This window comes from Hemicordylus capensis, chromosome 4 (assembly GCF_027244095.1).
Source record: "Hemicordylus capensis ecotype Gifberg chromosome 4, rHemCap1.1.pri, whole genome shotgun sequence".
Taxonomy (NCBI): Eukaryota; Metazoa; Chordata; class Lepidosauria; order Squamata; family Cordylidae; genus Hemicordylus; species Hemicordylus capensis.
The window spans coordinates 75,642,309-75,659,400 of NC_069660.1; the positions used below are offsets into that span (position 1 = coordinate 75,642,309).

The 17,092-nt window shown below is 45.0% G+C and overlaps 1 long non-coding RNA gene across 1 annotated transcript in view; it reads right to left on the reverse strand.

Moving 5' to 3' along the window:
- Positions 1-17,085, reverse strand: part of LOC128322214 (uncharacterized) — a 28,547-nt gene extending 11,462 nt beyond the window's left edge. The window contains exons 1-3 of the long non-coding RNA XR_008305595.1: positions 16,860-17,085; positions 3,696-3,886; positions 544-638 (exon numbers count right to left, since the gene is read on the reverse strand). This is a non-coding gene — a long non-coding RNA (uncharacterized LOC128322214). The remainder of the gene's footprint in view (positions 1-543; positions 639-3,695; positions 3,887-16,859) is intronic.
- Positions 17,086-17,092: the final 7 nt, after the last annotated feature.

Below are 17,092 nucleotides of genomic sequence, written 5' to 3' on the forward strand. Positions count from 1 at the left end.
AACCAGGGAGTAATTCAATTAGGTGCTTTCAGTGTAGTGGGCAAAGACTGTTCAAGTTATTCTTCAGTTGGAATGGACTTTGTAAGGAGAGCAAAAAAATGTGATAGAACAGGGAAAGCTAGATCATCCTTAGAGTGTTAAGTGGATCTTCCTCCAGCTTTTTCAGTGGCTGCCTCATTTCTATCTGGCTAAAGAAAACGAAGCGAAACAGCCATCTTCCTGTAGCCCATTCAGTCATATCTGCCATGTGAGACTGGACAGGGTTAAATACTCCCTGGGAAATAGATCTTGGTGTGAACAGTGCACTATAATTATTTGACTTCCACAATCCTATTAGCAATAAGCCAGCATCACAGCCAGAACCATCACTCACTTCACACCCAAGTTTGTCTTGCATCCCACACAGACTTGCTGTTATCTCACTGTTTATTACTGTAAATTATTAATGTCAGAGATGCTGACACAACAGATGGAGGATGGGGGAAATTTATATCTATCAAACCAATGAATTCCCACATTTCTGTCTGTGCTTTGCTGTGTCACCTCTTTTTGGCAGTTTGTAGACAGTGATTTCATCCTTAGTCTGCATTTTACCAGCCAGCCTTTTGGATAAAAGGTTCTGCCTGAGGCAAGTGTAGCTGTATGAAGACAAAGTGAGAGAGTCAATTCAGTAGGTGAGAATGCCTTCTTTGACAATCTAGTAACCGTTTTCCAAACTTGACCCAGCTGCCACCAGAATCCCATCACACACAACAATCAGTTAGAGATGTCTAACATGTATGTCTTGCTTAATATGGTCATCCACTCCTTCCTTGCCAAAAAAGTAACAATATGTGTGCTTTCCAGAGGAGACCATGCTAGATGGTGAGCAGGGTCATTAGTCAAGAAAATAAAAGAAGATTCAGCTGCAACTTCTGTCTGTTCCTAAATGGAATGGGCATGGCCCTCTAAGTGTTGGAAAGGAAGAAATGGTGTTAGAAGAAAGTCTAGCCCTGTAAACCTTTTCTGCAGATGCTTCCTGTGCGGCTATCTCAGAAAGTTCTTGTGGGAAATTGGGAGGGATAGCATTGAAGGGTGGCTATTCCAGGCAAGCTCTTGAAGGAGGAGACTGTACCTTTAAAGGGTAAAGACCATAGCTCAGTGGTAAAGCACATGCGTTGCTCGCAGATGGCCCCAGGTCCAGTCCCTGACCAGGTTGTGCTAGGAAAGCCCTTCTATGAAACCCTAGAAAGCCACTGCCAGTCAGAGTAGGCAATGCTACGTTCTATGGTCTAATTCAGTGGCAGCTTCATGTGTGTGGCCATGGATACTATCATAGAATTTCCCTTGATGCCAAATTCTCTTATTCTTCATGTGCATTCTGCCCACCTAGAAACTCTGTCTTGCTCTGTCCTGATCTCTCTTCTTCAGTGCTATTCCAAATGGATTTTCAGGGAGCTGATGAGAACATTACTGCACAGAAGGCCATTGCATTCTTCATAATGGCATTCCACTCTTCCAGTATTCACTCTGGGATTCATATGCAAACAGCTTATTGCAGGACACACACTTTTCTCAGAGAATCCCCAGTTTCTTCTTAGGGAAGCTCATGAAATCCTCTGCTGAGTTTCTCCCCTGATTCTGGGCATCTGGTTCACCAAAAGTGTTTAGCGGAGCAAAAATAATAATTATGAAAAATGTGGTTCTTCCATAGCTGCGTGGCCTGGCCAGATGTATGTTTTCCTGAACTCCATATATATATGCAAGCACAGGAGTGTAGCTATAACTGAGCAGATGGGTTCAAAGAACTCGGGGGCCCCACCTCCTGGGTGGGCCTCCAGCCCCACCCCTCCCTATTTTCTTCATTATATCCCTCACTCTGAGGGGCTGCTGGGAGAGGGGTGAACATAGGTCCCCTCTCCCCTAGCTATGCCCCTGTGCATGCATTTTGTTTTGCTTTTGCAGCAGGAGTGTTGGGAGAGGGGGCTATAGTCTTTTTCTCTCCCCCATTAAGTCCAATTGAAATTACATTGGAATGGACAGGGCAAGAGAAAGAAGCTACAGTCCAGAAAACCCCATAGAGGGGAGACTCATTTGCCTCCTATTGAGGGTAAGAGGCTGGTGTTTCCAATGGAAGGAGCTATCTCTCCATTGGATTGGATAGGGGGAAGTCAGGTAGCCTGAAATTCAGAAAACTCTCTATAGTAGGGGACACACTCACTGACACTGTGAGAGAGACAAAGAGATAGAGAGAAAGAGACAGAGACACACAGAGAGAGAGAGAGAGAGAGAGAGAGAGAGAGAGAGAGAGAGAGAGAGAGAGAGCACTGAGGATCCCTGGGGTAAGATAAGTGAAATCTTTTGCCCTAGTCAAAGAGAAGCAGACTGGAACAAAAAAAAAACTGAACAGAATGCCAGACTGAAAATGGAGTGTAATTGAGAAAATGCACTCATCCTTACTTCTTTAAGTCTGCCTTGGAAACAAGCCTGTTTTCATTTCAAGGCCACTAACACAGCAGAACTGTGACAAGATCTCTTTTCACACATCCCTTAGTGTGCAATGGGGCAGCTCAAACATACTCACCTGATCTGCCCCCAAACCTGGATCACCCACCCACTCTGCTTCACAGGCAGGGTTCACCTTCACCTTCGCCTTCGCCTTCCCCTTCCCCTTCTCCTTCTCCTTCTCCTTCTTCTCCTTCTCCTTCTCCTAGACACAGCTCACCAATATGTGTTGGTGAGTGTGTTCGTTCTGGTGTGTGTGCGTGCATGCATGTGTGTGTGTAAATTCCAATATACAATATACTGTAGATCAGATTATCTGCAGTCCTTACCCCCTACCTCCTCCACATAAACACCTCAGTTTTTCTGGGTTAAGACTCATGCGTTCTTGGACCTGCACACATTGTGCTGGATGACTGTAGGCTATGATACAACTGAAGTCTAAGATGTATGAGCAAGATGGACTGGGAGTGGGGGTGATTCAGATGAAGACAAAGCAGGCCTAGGAACCCCAGTTGTGTTGACAATGTGCACACTGACACACATATAAAAAGGGATACGCAAAAATGCATTCTTGCATGTGGTAATTCTCCCTAACATTAAGGTTTTCATTTGCAGGGATGATGATGATGATGATGATGATGATGATGATGATGATGATGATGATGATGATGGAACATTCAGGTTATGGGAGCCTTACCTGCAGTCTGAAACTGTATGGTCCAAGTACAGGTTGTCCACTTTGTGAAAACTAGGCCTAACAATCTTCTGCTGGCTACTGTCAAAACAGCGATGATGGATGAGAGTAACAATTCCCAGCCCTTACTAGCTTGCAGGTAACTTCCTTATATGCCTCTCTATGTCAGCCCTACAGCTTACATTATTTGGGGGCAGGCATCTGAAAATCAAAGGAGCCCACCCACCTAATCTTTTCCAGCCAGCCAGTAGGTTCTGGATGTGCAAACCCAAGCCACTGGCTTCCAGGCTGCATATCATACAAATACATTCAGTATCTGGGGGAACACTGGGTTCACTGTTCATGCTTGCAAGATAACAGCAGAGGAATGAAAGCTGCCCTTCCAGCCCTATGCCGCTCTGAAAGGATCGTCAACACAATCCACTTGATGGAGTGCACAGATAAACTATCTATATTGTAAGGAGAGAGAGCCTGTAAGGTAAAGCTTTGCTGATACATAAATAAATCAAGAGCCTACCTTTGATCTCTCCCATGTAAACTGGGGGAAATGATAGCAGCACAGCAGGGCCTGACCAAGTTATTCTCAGCACATATAGCAGGTGCTTAACAGAGGGATATCCCTATTCTCAAGGTGTAGTACTATTTTTCCTCCTCCATAATCTCTCTTCTGTGTCTTCTCTCTCTCTCTTTTTCTCCTCAGCTTGCCCTCTGTAAAATAAGGATAGTTATTCAGCTCAGAATAGTTATCCTGATCCGCTGTTTTCCGGGCAAATATATGAATGGTTATAGACAGAATACATTGCAAATTAAAATGATAAGCAGTAATAGGATTGTGGGTGCAAGAACCAATGACTGCAAACTGCACCAGCTACCAATTGGGATGGTAGAATATATTTTTAAATGATTAAAAGCTAGGTACCTGGAATAGTCTTGTTGAAAACGTGGTGGGAACAAAGAACTTCACTAGGGCAGTGTCCACTATTACTAGTATTTATGTACCTATTAATATACTGCTTTTCACCAAAGTCCTCAAAATGGGATAGATAGATAGATAGATAGATAGATAGATAGATAGATAGATAGATAGATAGAATAAAGATGCTTCCCTAACCCAAAAGGGTTTGCAATCTAAAAAGAAACATTTTAGGCCACAACAGCCACTGGAGGGATGCAGTGCTAAGGCTAGGGGACAATTGTTCTTTGTCTGCTAAATATAAGAGAATCACCACTTTAAAACGTGCTTCTTTGCTTATTTAGTTAGCAGGGGTGTAGTGATCAGCATCCTCTCCCCTATAGAGTTAACCAGAAATGAATCCTGTCCTAACTGACAGGCTGGTGCACTCCAGAGGTCAGCCATTCAGCACACCAGGTGGGTGGGATCTAGGGAGCCATTTGGAGGAAGAGAAAAGTTCTTTGTTAGAAGAAGCAGGCTGGGAGTGCAGAGAGGAGGACATGTGGCCATGAGAACTGGCTTCAGGAGAATGTCCCTTCTGTAGGTCCTGGGGAAGCCAGGAGGGTAGGCAGCTTGAATTCTCATCCAGGATTTGGTGAGTTCAAGAAAAAGGAAGCCAGGGCTTTGACTTCGGGAAGCTTAGTCTAGGGAAAGTTTGTTTAGTCAGGTTTGCGTTAGATTTTCAATTTCTTTTGTGTGTATTTTGTATATCTCTGAAATGGATCTATTATTGTTTATCTGTAACATAATTAACCTATGAAACATTAGCCTTCGCCAATCCAGTCAGGGCATTGCAAAAGACTCTGTAAGCTTTTAACTGTGCTTTTGTATTTTCCTACATACCTGCTCCTTGCAACTGGGTAACCACAATTTTTATAGCGTGCTGCCCCAACATCACTCGGGGTGCTTTTTGAAGTAATCTTGTAACCCACTGAGTATTTTTACCTGTAACTAAAAGCTGGGAAAGCCTCAGATAGAAGTAGTCTATAGCATTTGAATAAAAACTGTTTTTCTTTTTGTTCTTTTCTTGTACAAGCCTCTCCGAGTGGATTTTTAGCTCAGAAGAAAGCGGGGGCTGGAAGGGGGTTTTTCTCTAGTGCAAAACATGTCTCAAGGAGAGCTTGGCCAAATTAACAATTTAACTCCACGTGCCGGCAGCAGGCCAGGGAAGACAATTGGAAATATTCACTTGCTTGTTAGCAAGGAGGAAAGGGCGAACAGGAATTTTTGATCACTTCAGTTCCCTCTCAGAGTAGCCTGTAGGAGAGATCTGGTGGCAGCCTTTAGAACCAACCAAAAAGTTCAGGAAAGCTTTAGGAGTAGCCTTTGCCAGAAAGCTCAGCAGGGATGATTCAGCATTTCTTTCCCTCACATGAGCTTGCTCTGAGAAAAAGTCTGTAAATTCTCTGCAAGGGGGTTCACCTTTAGTGGGGTGGTGCTCAGTCAGAGGAAGCTCCTTCTTTGACTGAGTGTTGCGCTTAAGCATAATACCCTCCTTCTGTTCAAGGACTTCCACTGATGTAGCACTGCTCTGCTAAGGGTGTGGATGCTGTCCAGCGTCTGGGCAACATGTGCTATGGATACTGTGTGAGCTCTATTCTTATTTCTCTGTATTGCCCAATTAAAATTAAGGGCTTTTAACACAAAAAGGGAGTTGAAAGGATGGGATTGAGCTTCTTGGGGGAGGATGCAGTGCAACATTTATGTCAGGATGCTCATAGACACAATGAACACTCATTTCCATGAATTAGGAAGACATTCCTTCATCCTCATTCATCATTCAAATAATCATATGGACAGTCTCTTAAAATGCAGTCATGTGGCATCATTGTGTGAGATGACTCCAACAATTTGATTGATTGATTGATTGATTGATTGAGTACTGTCAAGTAGGTGTCAACTCTTAGCAACCACATAGATAGATTCTCTCCAGGATGATCTGTCTTCAACTTGGCCTTTTAGGTCTCTCAGTGGTCCATTCAATGCTGTCGTAACTGAGTCCATTCACCTTGCTGCTGGTCATCTTCTTCTTCTCTTTCCTCCAACTTTCCCCAGAATTATGTGAAGCTGGGTCTTTGCATAATGTATCCAAAGTATGATAGTTTGAGCCTGGTCATTTGTGCCTCAAGTCAAAATTCTGGATTGATTTGTTCTATGATCCATTTGTTTGTTTTCCTGGCTGCCCATAGTATCCTCAAAAGTCTTCTCCAGACCAGACTTGAACCAAAGTTCAAAAGCGTCAATTCCTTTTCTGTCCTGCTTCTTCAAAGTCCAGCTTTCACATCCATAGAGTGTCACAGGGAAAACCATTGCCCAAATGCTTCTAATCTTTGTATGTATAGACACGTCATGGCATCTAAATATCCTTTCCAAGGCCTTCATTGCAAGCCTACCAAGTGCTAGTCTGCGGCATATTTCATGACTGCTGGATCCTTTACTGTTGATGGTTAATCCTAAAAGGCAAAAACTATCCACCACTTTAATGTCTCCAACAATTAGCAACAAAATAAGGAGTTGGACCCATTCGGTAGTAGCTCCATCTTGATGGAATTCCTTCTCAAAGAAGCATATTGCATTAATTTTGACTCAGCTGCACTATCTGGTGCTATGTTTCTGAACACAATTTGATGTGATGGTGCTAATTTTTAAAGCATTCAGTGACCTGGTTCTTTCATATATAAAGAAAGGGCTCTTTCCTTATATCTTTCTGTCTGATCTGCTAGCAGCCCTGCTCTGTTTGCCATTTTTAAGTGAGATAAAATCTATGAGATGGGAGAACAGGACCTTCTCTGTGATAGCACCACTTTATGGGACTTGCTTCTGAGGGAAATTTAACCTAGTCTGCTTCATTGTTGTCAGTTTTCACAGGGAAGTAAAGAACTTCCTTTACCAGCATCTGATTCCTGCATGTTGTGAGGTATGGTTTTGTGTTTGTCGTTTTATGCCATTGAAATTAAAAGGACAAGTTAAGAATTTCTTAACTTTTCCTCAGCATGTTAGCCATTATGATTATATTGTGTTTAAAACTGGATGTTACTTAATTTGCTGTAATGTTGTGTTTTAAAGTTTTAATTTTTATCCATGTTTTATGTTATTATTGTTGTTGTTGTTGTTGTTATACACCACAACATGTTGTACACCACTGGGTGTTTTTAAGTAGAAAAGTGGTGAATGGGTACAATAAATCAAAGGTGGGGTACACATGTCTAGCTATAAGTAAAGGTGGAATCAGCTCAGTTTGGCAAATAGTGTGTGAGAATAGCTTCCCATGTAGTTTGGATGATTTTCTAGCCCTGCCATCTCTCTCTCTCTCTCTCTCTCTCTCTCTCTCTCTCTCTCTCTCTCTCAATCTCTCTCAACATTAAATAACAGATTAAACAACTCATATACACATTCATACATACTCACGCCACAGCTATATCACAGTGTCCTCCTCACCCCATTTTTCATTGACTCCACTAAGGTGGTTTCAGATAACAGAGATCCAATTAAGGCACAAGAAATCAACAGGGCTTTGAGAAAGATACAGCTCCCAGCCTAAACATTCTTCCTCTCACCCATGAAAATGTCTGTACACAGAGAGTTTTTCTCAGCTCCTTCATGGGGAGAGGAAGTTCACGCATATGGTGTTCCCTACCAAATTGCTGCACTCTCTTCTCTGGGGCTGTGTTACTGAGGTTGTAACAGCATGACGGGGAGTTGTGTTTGTGTTCATGTGTTCGTCATTAATTTATCAAAGCGACACGGGGCCTCGCTAATGAAGTGCTGAAGATGAATTGCCTCTTGGTCAGATTATGGGTGGCTGATGCTGTAGTTAATTACCCCAGGAAGCTTGAACTCGATGAATACTTCATAATGCAAAAGCCAACAGTAAATTATTCATTATTCAGTTATCAGGGGCAATGGTAATAAAAAATGTTGCCAGCGAAAGGACTGTTGATAGTACAGTTTTCATCCCCAGACATTCTGCCACTCTCCACACACTGGGGGCACTTTGTCTTTTGCACATGCTAATGGTCAGGAATAACACCAAAATGAGGTCATAACTACAGAGTTATTGGAGAGGTTTAAGAGGATAGTGCTACTCCTCATAAACAATAACCTATGTGGCAAGAACCAGACACCCCTCCATATCAGCTGAAATGCAGTGTCACACTGGAGAAATAAGCGCCTGGTGTAATATCTTTTGGCAGAGACAAAGGAGAACGGGAGTTTTATTCCCTAGCAAAGAAAAATATTAATCAGCTGAGCATACAGTGCTGTTATGAGTTGAGGGTGATAGGTTTGGGGGCGACAATTTAGTATCAGTGAGGTGGGACAGACAGTAAGGCATGGTCAAAGTAGTATACAGAAACATAGAGAGTTGTATGTGGAGGATAGACAGGACTTCAGAGGGGGGATTTAAACTTGAGGAATCTTTAGTTGATGGGAAGGGGCTCCCATGAGTAGAGCAAAAAGACCAGGAGCAACTGGAACAATCTTCTGTTGCAGCTTCTTTTTCAATGAAACTTGAGGCAAGTTCATATGAGCCACCAGAAAGTAAGATGGAAGGAACTGGAGGTTTCGAAGGCGTGCACCAGGGGTGTAACTATAATAGGGCAAGGGGAGACAGTTGTCTGGGGGCCCACTGCCTTGGGCCCCCCCCCGAGGCAAGTCACATGACTGACTCCCCCCAGCCGCGCACCCGCCGGGGCTTCCTTCAGTTGTATTCATCCTCCAAAATTGATGTGAGTGTTAAGACCTGGAGCTACCAGAACAGCATGTCTTTCTCTAGTACCATTAAATGACTTGCATCATCCACAATTTACAAAACCTTAAAAAAAAAAATTTAGGGTGATGTTCTATTGTGGCACATAGGAGAGAGAGAGTGGGGGGGGGTTACTATGCTTTTTGTTACCACTATTCAGCCTCATTTAAGATTTCTTTACTTCATGAGCTGAGCTTCAGTGGGGGGAGGCATTTTAAAATCTTGTCTCTGGGCCCACTCCAAACTTGCTACGCCCCTGGTGTGCACACTCGGGAACATCCGGTACAAATGAGTGGAGAATGCCAGGCAGAGGGCTCAGGAACCAGACTTGGGCGGCTTCAGATGACAAGCCTGCCAGGAGTACTCACTCCCCAGGTACTTTCAGTTACTCCCTGCTAACTGAGCAAAGAGGCAACTTTTTTATTCTCTTTATTGAGCAGGGGGAGAGCAACTGGCCCTATCCATCCCCAGCACAGCATCCCTCCAGTGGCTGTTGCTGGTGTCTACTTTATGTTTCTATTTCTCATTCTGAGCCCTTTGGGGACAGGGAGCAATTTTATTTATTTATAAATTGATGTATAAATGTATTTATTTATATCTACATCTATCTATCTATCACTCTGGGGACTTCGGTTGAACAGTGGTATATACATATTTATCGTATTCGTTTTCATATTCATATTTGTATTCCCTCCACATACCTTCTATGCTTAAAGGTAATTGGGGAGAGTAGGAAGCAGGAAGCCAGATGTGAATGGGAGGCCTCACCCACATGTCTTCCATTACTGGATTATCCAGATAGACTTCTTGTAGTTCTCAGCATATGCTTCTCTGCTACAGTTAGAAACTTCCCAAGAGGAATCTTTTCAGGAAGTCAATAAATGTAACCTTCCCACACACAGAGTCAAAACATTCACATTAGTAATCTCCTGAACTGTAGCTTCTTAGGTCAGTATGCCACCCTAATTAGATAACCTACTTTCCTAGCCTAAACTTACTGTTCCAGTTCAAGGTTGCTTTCACATACATAAGGGATTTCCCCCTCGCTTAATATGCCTTTTTTTGAGGCTGCCCCACTTAAAAGCTACAGAGCCAGCCCGTTGAAGGCCAAATGGGTCATTTAGCAGTTGGATGCATCTACGTCCAGTGTTCGATTATGGAAGAATAAGCACTTGCCTGGAGAGGCCTAAGAATGAGAATGCAGAGGAGGAACTGAACACAGGAAGACAAGCTAGTTAAGACCACCACACTTTGTGACCTTAATATCATAGAGTCTGTACTTTTGGAGGGCCCAAACCTAAATATGACCAACTTTGCCCATTCTCAACTTTCTCCCTCTGTCCTGGGAGAAGGAAGAAATGCTTCTCAAAGAACCACATTGCCTTCAGGCAACATCTTCCCAACCATCCATGGTGGGATTTTTATTATAGGGTTGCCAATCCCCCAGGAATTGGCATCAGTCTCCAGGTGATCATTGAACACAATGCTGGAAATGTTAAAGATTTGCTACTATGAAAAATATTGAGGGGAAACCTCTCCAAGAGTTGGAAACCCAATGTTACCATATGCTATAAAAGAGAATTCCAGAGTTTTATGGGCCTGTTCTTGAAAGCATCCCTCCTTGATATCTATAGAAAAGCAGAGAGGAGAGCTGGTCTTGTGGTAGCAAGCATGACTTGTCCCCATAGCTAAACAGGGTCTGCCCTGGTTGCATCTGAATGGGAGACTAGAAGTGTGAGCACTGCAAGATATTCCCCTCAGGGGATGAAGCCGCTCTGGGAAGAGCAGAAGGTTTCAAGTTCTCTCCCTGGCTTCTCCAAGATAGGGCTGAAAGAGATTCCTACCTGCAACCTTGGAGAAGCCGCTGCCAGTCTGTGAAGACAATACTGAGCTAGATAGACCAATGGTCTGACTCAGTATATGGCAGTTTCCTATGTTTCCTATGTTCCTATGTTACACACAGAATTCAAGAAACTTCATCATTTTATTTCTGCAGTGACTCAAAACTGTCTTTTTATGCAGGCGGAATGTTCTTGCGTATGTTATTGTTTCAGCAAACTTTTAATGTTCTCCCCCTAATGCTGTCTTTGTGTTTCCTTGGTGTTTTGATTTAATTTTTAATAATAGCTCCTGCTTAGGATTCTTCCTTCCTTCCTTCCTTCTTCCTTCCTTCCTTCCTTCCTTTTTAAAGTTCGTTGGCTCACATACGTCACAGGATAAGGCTGATGGTTCAGCATCACCCACACTGCTGCGAGTGCCTAAAACACCACCCATGCTGTTGCAGGACAAACATGTTCTACTGCAACTTAAACTTGTGTAATCACAATTGCACAATGCTGCATTCATTATTGTTCATTATTTGCAGTGTTTTAGACACTCACAGCAGTGCTGGCAGTGCTGAAGAGTTGGTGTTACGCTGCGCAGGATGTGAGCTGTTGTGTTTAACTTTTTAAATTTTGTTTTGATTATGTGGATGTTTTGGGTACCTCTATTTGTGGCAGGAAAGTGTGAGATACTCACATTTAAATAAATAGCATATTTACCCAAATAGAGCACAACTCTGAATTTCAGACAACCCCCTTTAAAAATTTCCAGGTCAAATACAAGTTATGCCTGTATTTACCTGAAAGGAACAGGCGCCTGAGCATAAGAGCCCCCAAATTCTAACATCAAAGAACTTGGGGGAAAACCTACTCTTGGATTTAGATAAATAGAGTTAACTGCTTCTTCTATGCAAGCAAAGAATAATTGTAGGGCCAATCTGGTGTAGTAGATAGATCATTGGACTGGACCACTGAAAGCTGAGGTCAAATCTCTGCTCAGCCTTTAAGCTTGCAGTGGGAGACCTTTGGCCAGTAACTTTCTCTCAACCGAATCCATAGAGTTGTGAGAATAACATAGAGAGAAACATATGGTTGCTGTCCTGATTGCTGTGGAGGAAAGTTAGGATAAAAATGAAGCAAAAATATTTAAAATCTTGGGGATGGGGTTAAGGAATACTATTCATACATTTTGAGGGGCTGTCTCTAGCTAGCAGTGTGGGGTTTTAGAATCTTTTATGGGTTCTGTCTCTCGCTTGTATGCATGGACACCCAAAGAACCAGGCCTGCATATAAGTGAGATCATAGCCAATTAACTGTTCTTCTTTCTCTTTTCTCTCGCACTATCCTAAATGTTTAATAATCTGGGGTGCTGCCAAGGCTGGAGTCTGAGCCACAATAAAGCTTACCTGCTGTTTTATTGTTGTTCCTCTGCATAACGGAATGGGCTTTATTTGTTCTGGTGACTTCCCAAACTGGTTAACAGTGTGTTAAATTGATAAGGCATCCAGAACTGCTTGTCCAGAGATGGAAAGGGGACATTTGTCATGAGGGAAGGTGGGGAAATTGCCTCCAAAAATTTCCTTCTTGGAACCAAGGCAATAATGTTGGCTGTAGTGGAAGATACCCAGATGTCATGCATTCCTTCTTCATTAAAAACAGCAGTCACCATTTCTTCATGAGCATTTTAGTGTAAATAGATGACAAAACAGCCTTTTCACATATTCTGCAAAGCTCAAGTAAAGAAATTTAGAACGGCCAGATTCAGACATAACACAAAACCGGAGGTTGGCGAACCCGTGGTTTCAATTTGAAACTGTAAATAGTACTGCAGATGTTTGTCCAACTGTGGCCCACCAACTTCCAGTTACAGGAGAGGGGAGCTCCTCCGTGCTGTTTGGCCACTGAGGCTGATCCCAGCAAGCTCTATGGTCAGACTGTGGGGAAAGCATCAGCACATCAGCAGAGTAGCCATGATTGGCCATGATCTGGAAGCGGGTGTGCCAAGCACTATCATGCATTTTCGGAGCCATCCACATGGCATAGAAAGGGCATTTAAGTCCCTTTAAACACCATGCCATGCCAATGCTTCTTCTGACATCAATGGCACTGCCGCTGCCCCCAAAGAGCCCTGTACCCAAATAGTCCTGCACAAGCATGTTGTGGGGGCTGGTTGGGGCACTATTTCCTTGTTACTCTGGAAAGGGAGGGGAACATGGAGACTCCCTAGGAATGGTTATGTATTTCAGGGATTCTCAACGTTGGGTCTCCAGATGTTGTTGGATGCAGGGGCGTGACTATAATAGGGCAAGGGGAGACAGTTGTCTGGGGGCCCACTGCCTTGAGGGGCTCCCAAGAGGCAAGTCACATGACTGACTCCCCCCAGCCATGCACCCACCCGGGCTTCCTTCAGTTGTATTCATCCTCCAAAATTGATGTGAGTGTTACGAACTGGAGCTACCAGAACAGCATGTCTTTCTCTAGTACCATTAAATGACTTGCATCATCCACAATTTACAAAACCTTTTTAAAAATAATTTAGGATGATGTTCTATTGTGGCGCACACACACACACACACACACACACACACACTTGTTTTATACATTTATAACATTTGTTTTATCCATACACATAACTATGCTTTTTGTTACCACTATTCAGCCTCATTTAAGATTTCTTTACTTCATGAGCTGAGCTTCAGTAAGGGGGGGCATTTTAAAATCTTGTCTCTGGGCCCACTCCAACCTTGCTACGCCCCTGGTTGGACATCAACTCCCATAATCCCCAGCCCCAGTGGCTTTGGTTGGGGTTTATGGGAGTTGAAGTCCGAGAACATCTGGGGGCCCAACATTGAGAATCCCTGATGTATATGAGGGATGGCAAAGGATGCTGGGGGGTCTGTCCCACTGTAACCTAGGATGCTGTTGTGAGGGATCACCCCATCAGAGCAATCCATGCAGACCAAACTACACCCTGCTCCACTGGCAGTTTGCTCACCTGCTCATGAGAGGACCAGACTACTGGGGAGGACCATGTGGCTGTGACCCCTAGGTCTCCCTATGGACTGCACACTCATGAGTTGAGTTAACCCACCAAAGGCAACCCACCAACTCTCCTTGTAACAAATAGAACAGAATGACTGCAATCTTCCCTTCCCCGTGAAGCTTTGCATGCACCCAAAGATTTTGACTCTCCATGTGTCAGCGTCGGGCTGTATGTGTGGCCAGGGGAACACCAGGTGTGTGGATGTATCTTTAAAACCTATTTAAAATTCCTGGGCTCGGTCCGGCGTTGCACCCTATGCAGATCAGCTGGTGCAGGGAATTGCGGGAGAGGGGAGCCCCGATTTCCAGTGAACCTGGGAGAGCGGGATCACCATTTGGGGACACAAGCAAGGGTGTACATGTCCACATGGATGACTTTCCTACATAGAGCAACACTGGCTCGATATAGAGCCCCAGTGGTCTGGCACTCTCTTGAGAGAGTGGTCCATAGGAGAAGGGGATGTTTTGCCATCAGGCATCATTACAGAAATTACTGGGCAATTTTCTCCCCTCCCCTCTGACGGTCCTTCTCATGAGTTGTGAGGGGGTGTCCCCATGGCCTGGCCATCTCTTTAGCCTGGTTTGACATGCTCCTTCTGGTCTGTCTGCTGCCGCTTCTGAGGACTCTGACTGGAGCACTACTGACCCTGGTCACCAGCTCTGCTCATGAGCAAGCCTAGGGACTGCAAACCCCCAAAGGGAAAGGGCTGGGGCCCCCTTTCTGTGGAAAAAATAGAACATGGCTGCTCAAGACTCTCTGCTTGTGGCTGTCTTTTAAGCCTGACCCTGGGCACGCACACGCACACACACACACACACACACACACACACACACACACACACCATGTTCCACTCCCAGCACTGTGGTGGGGTGCCCCGCTTATGTTGCTACCTGGAGTGTTTGTGGTAGTGAACATACATCATTTCCTCTTCCTTCTCAGGGAGCAAGCCCTTAGTGCCTGTCCTGTCATCCTGTCCCCTTTCCCTCCTGCCTGCTAGGAGCAGGGAGCAAGGGACAGAGTGGGAAGAGGCAGTGCCCCTGTGTGACTGTGCTGCTTGACAGGCTGACAAGCCTGGGATGGAACATGGTGGCATCCCTGTTGCCAGGTAACTGCACTGCTGGATTGGAGGCAGAAGGGGTGGGGCTGGTGTTTGTGAGGTGGCCAGTGAGAAGCACTGCAGACATGGGGGCTATTCTTACGATCACAAAAATCGGACTAGGAAAATCCTAGCCTGTTTTTTGTAAGCGTAAGAACCACCGGGCTCACAGCCGAGCCCGGTGGTTCAGGAGCGGCTAACCCGCTCCTGTAGCCCGCCCCTTAGCCCGGGTTTGCAGAGCGAGCACAAACTCCGAGACGAAGATAGCCCCCGAGCTCCCCAGCCCCCGCCGGCTCCGTCTCAGGGCCGGCCATCGTGTGGGCGGTCGATCTGGCCGCCCAGGGCTCCCTTCCCGCTCGTGAGCAGGGAGAGTGGGCTTAGCCTGCTCTTCCTGCTCACAGCTTAAAACCGGGTCTCACTGATCGTGAGACCTGGTCCAGCGAGTGGGAGCGATCCTGGGCGCATCTGCGCCACTGCCTCCACAATTGTGGTTTGAAAATTGGCATAAAACCACAGTTATGGCAGTGTCCGGGTTTGGATGTAATCCTTCAGTGGCCAAACTGCAGGTCTCAGGAGCGAACTTTTCTGCAAACCAAATGCTCAATTTGGAATGTGGCAAGGGAAACCAGAGTTTGCTTTTGTTGCAAAACTGCGGTTTCACAAATTCAGATGTACTGGAGTTCCAACTGCTGCCCCGTTTAACTCCGTTTTTATGTTATGTCTGAATCCAGCCAACATGTTTTAGTGCTATTAGCAAGTGAATGATGTCATTTTGATGCCTCATATAAGGTTTTCAGACACTTACAGCTGGATAATCAGCTGCTGCCAGCACTTGAGGAAACTTTCAGCACTCACTCTGATCCCTCAAACATCCCAGGGTAGCTGTGTTGTTTTGGCACAACAATCCTTCTGTCTTCAGGTGGGAACTCATAGTAAGATATGCCATCCAGGATAAACAACAACCGTGGATTTATTCTTGTTTGAAATAAAGATGCATGAATTAACTCCTTTACACAGTGCCAGTGGCATAGCTAGGAGGGGTCGGCACGGACGGCCCCCCACTCACTCACAGTGGCACCTTCCTGCTCCATCCTCCCATGGCCACTGTCATCCTGCCTGCAGCCGCCTCCACCTACCAGCCCTTCCGGCTTCCGGCCCAGGAGCCAGGAGGAGGAGGCAGGTGGGTGGATCGTGGTGGCAGGTGGATGGCAGCAAAGGAGGAGGAGTAAGCCGGCCCTCAGGGGTGGCGCAGCTCGTGTTCCAAGGGCAACTTGGAACACTGGCAATTCCACCTCTGCACAGAGCTACATAAAGCACATCTTCCAACTTATAACAGTTGCCCTCCTACTGACTAAATGTCACAGACTCTCTCTTTATCTGCATATGGAATCTCTACTGTCCAATCACCACGGTGCTTTTGCTGCGTGTACTACATATAGTACAAAACCTTCCATATAACTTTATACTTTACTACAAATATAAACACAATTTTTTTCTAATTGTAAGTCTAGAATAAGAGAAACTCCCATTTCACAGTCATCACCTCCTGAAACATTTCCCCGGACACACACTTCCAGAAGTGTGGAGGAAGCTGTGTTTACCTGGTGTTGCGGGGAAAGCACTTTGCACATGTCTAGAGGTACTCTCTTTATTGTTATTATTTAACATGTTGCTGAGTTGAGCCTTCTTAAACTGTGACTCAGATTAAGCTGTTTCTGGAATCGAAGGCAGAGGAGTCAGGATCCCCTTTGAAAGGGAAGATCTGCTAATACCAGGTTCTACGCACCAAACAAAAATAAACCGAGAAGCTTGCAAAAGCAGAAATCAAGAAACCCAAAAAGTACACCTCGCCATATTTCTTTCCATCCGGACATGCAAGCACGCCTGCCTTGTCTTATCTTTTTCAGCCTGCAAAGATAGTTTGCATCCATGGGCCTCTCCATTTTTCAGACTCACCTCTTCCCTTCCTCACCCCCTCCCCGAATACCTTCATTAAAATCCTGCAAGGTCTAGCACCCACCTCTGCATTGCTCAGCTGCTCCATCTCCTTTTGAAAAGGTTATTTGCTCTCCTTCCAGTCCTGGTGCTTGGAGTGTGTGCCTCAGCAATCTCTGTGTGTCAAGAGGACACCATGAGAAAAATCCTCCTGTCTCCCAAGCAGGCAGGCTTGGAAATGTCAGTTCCTTCAAATGTGGCTGGCAGCTTGGGCAGGGGTGGCGGAGAGGATAGAACACAACAGGCAGTGAAATGTGG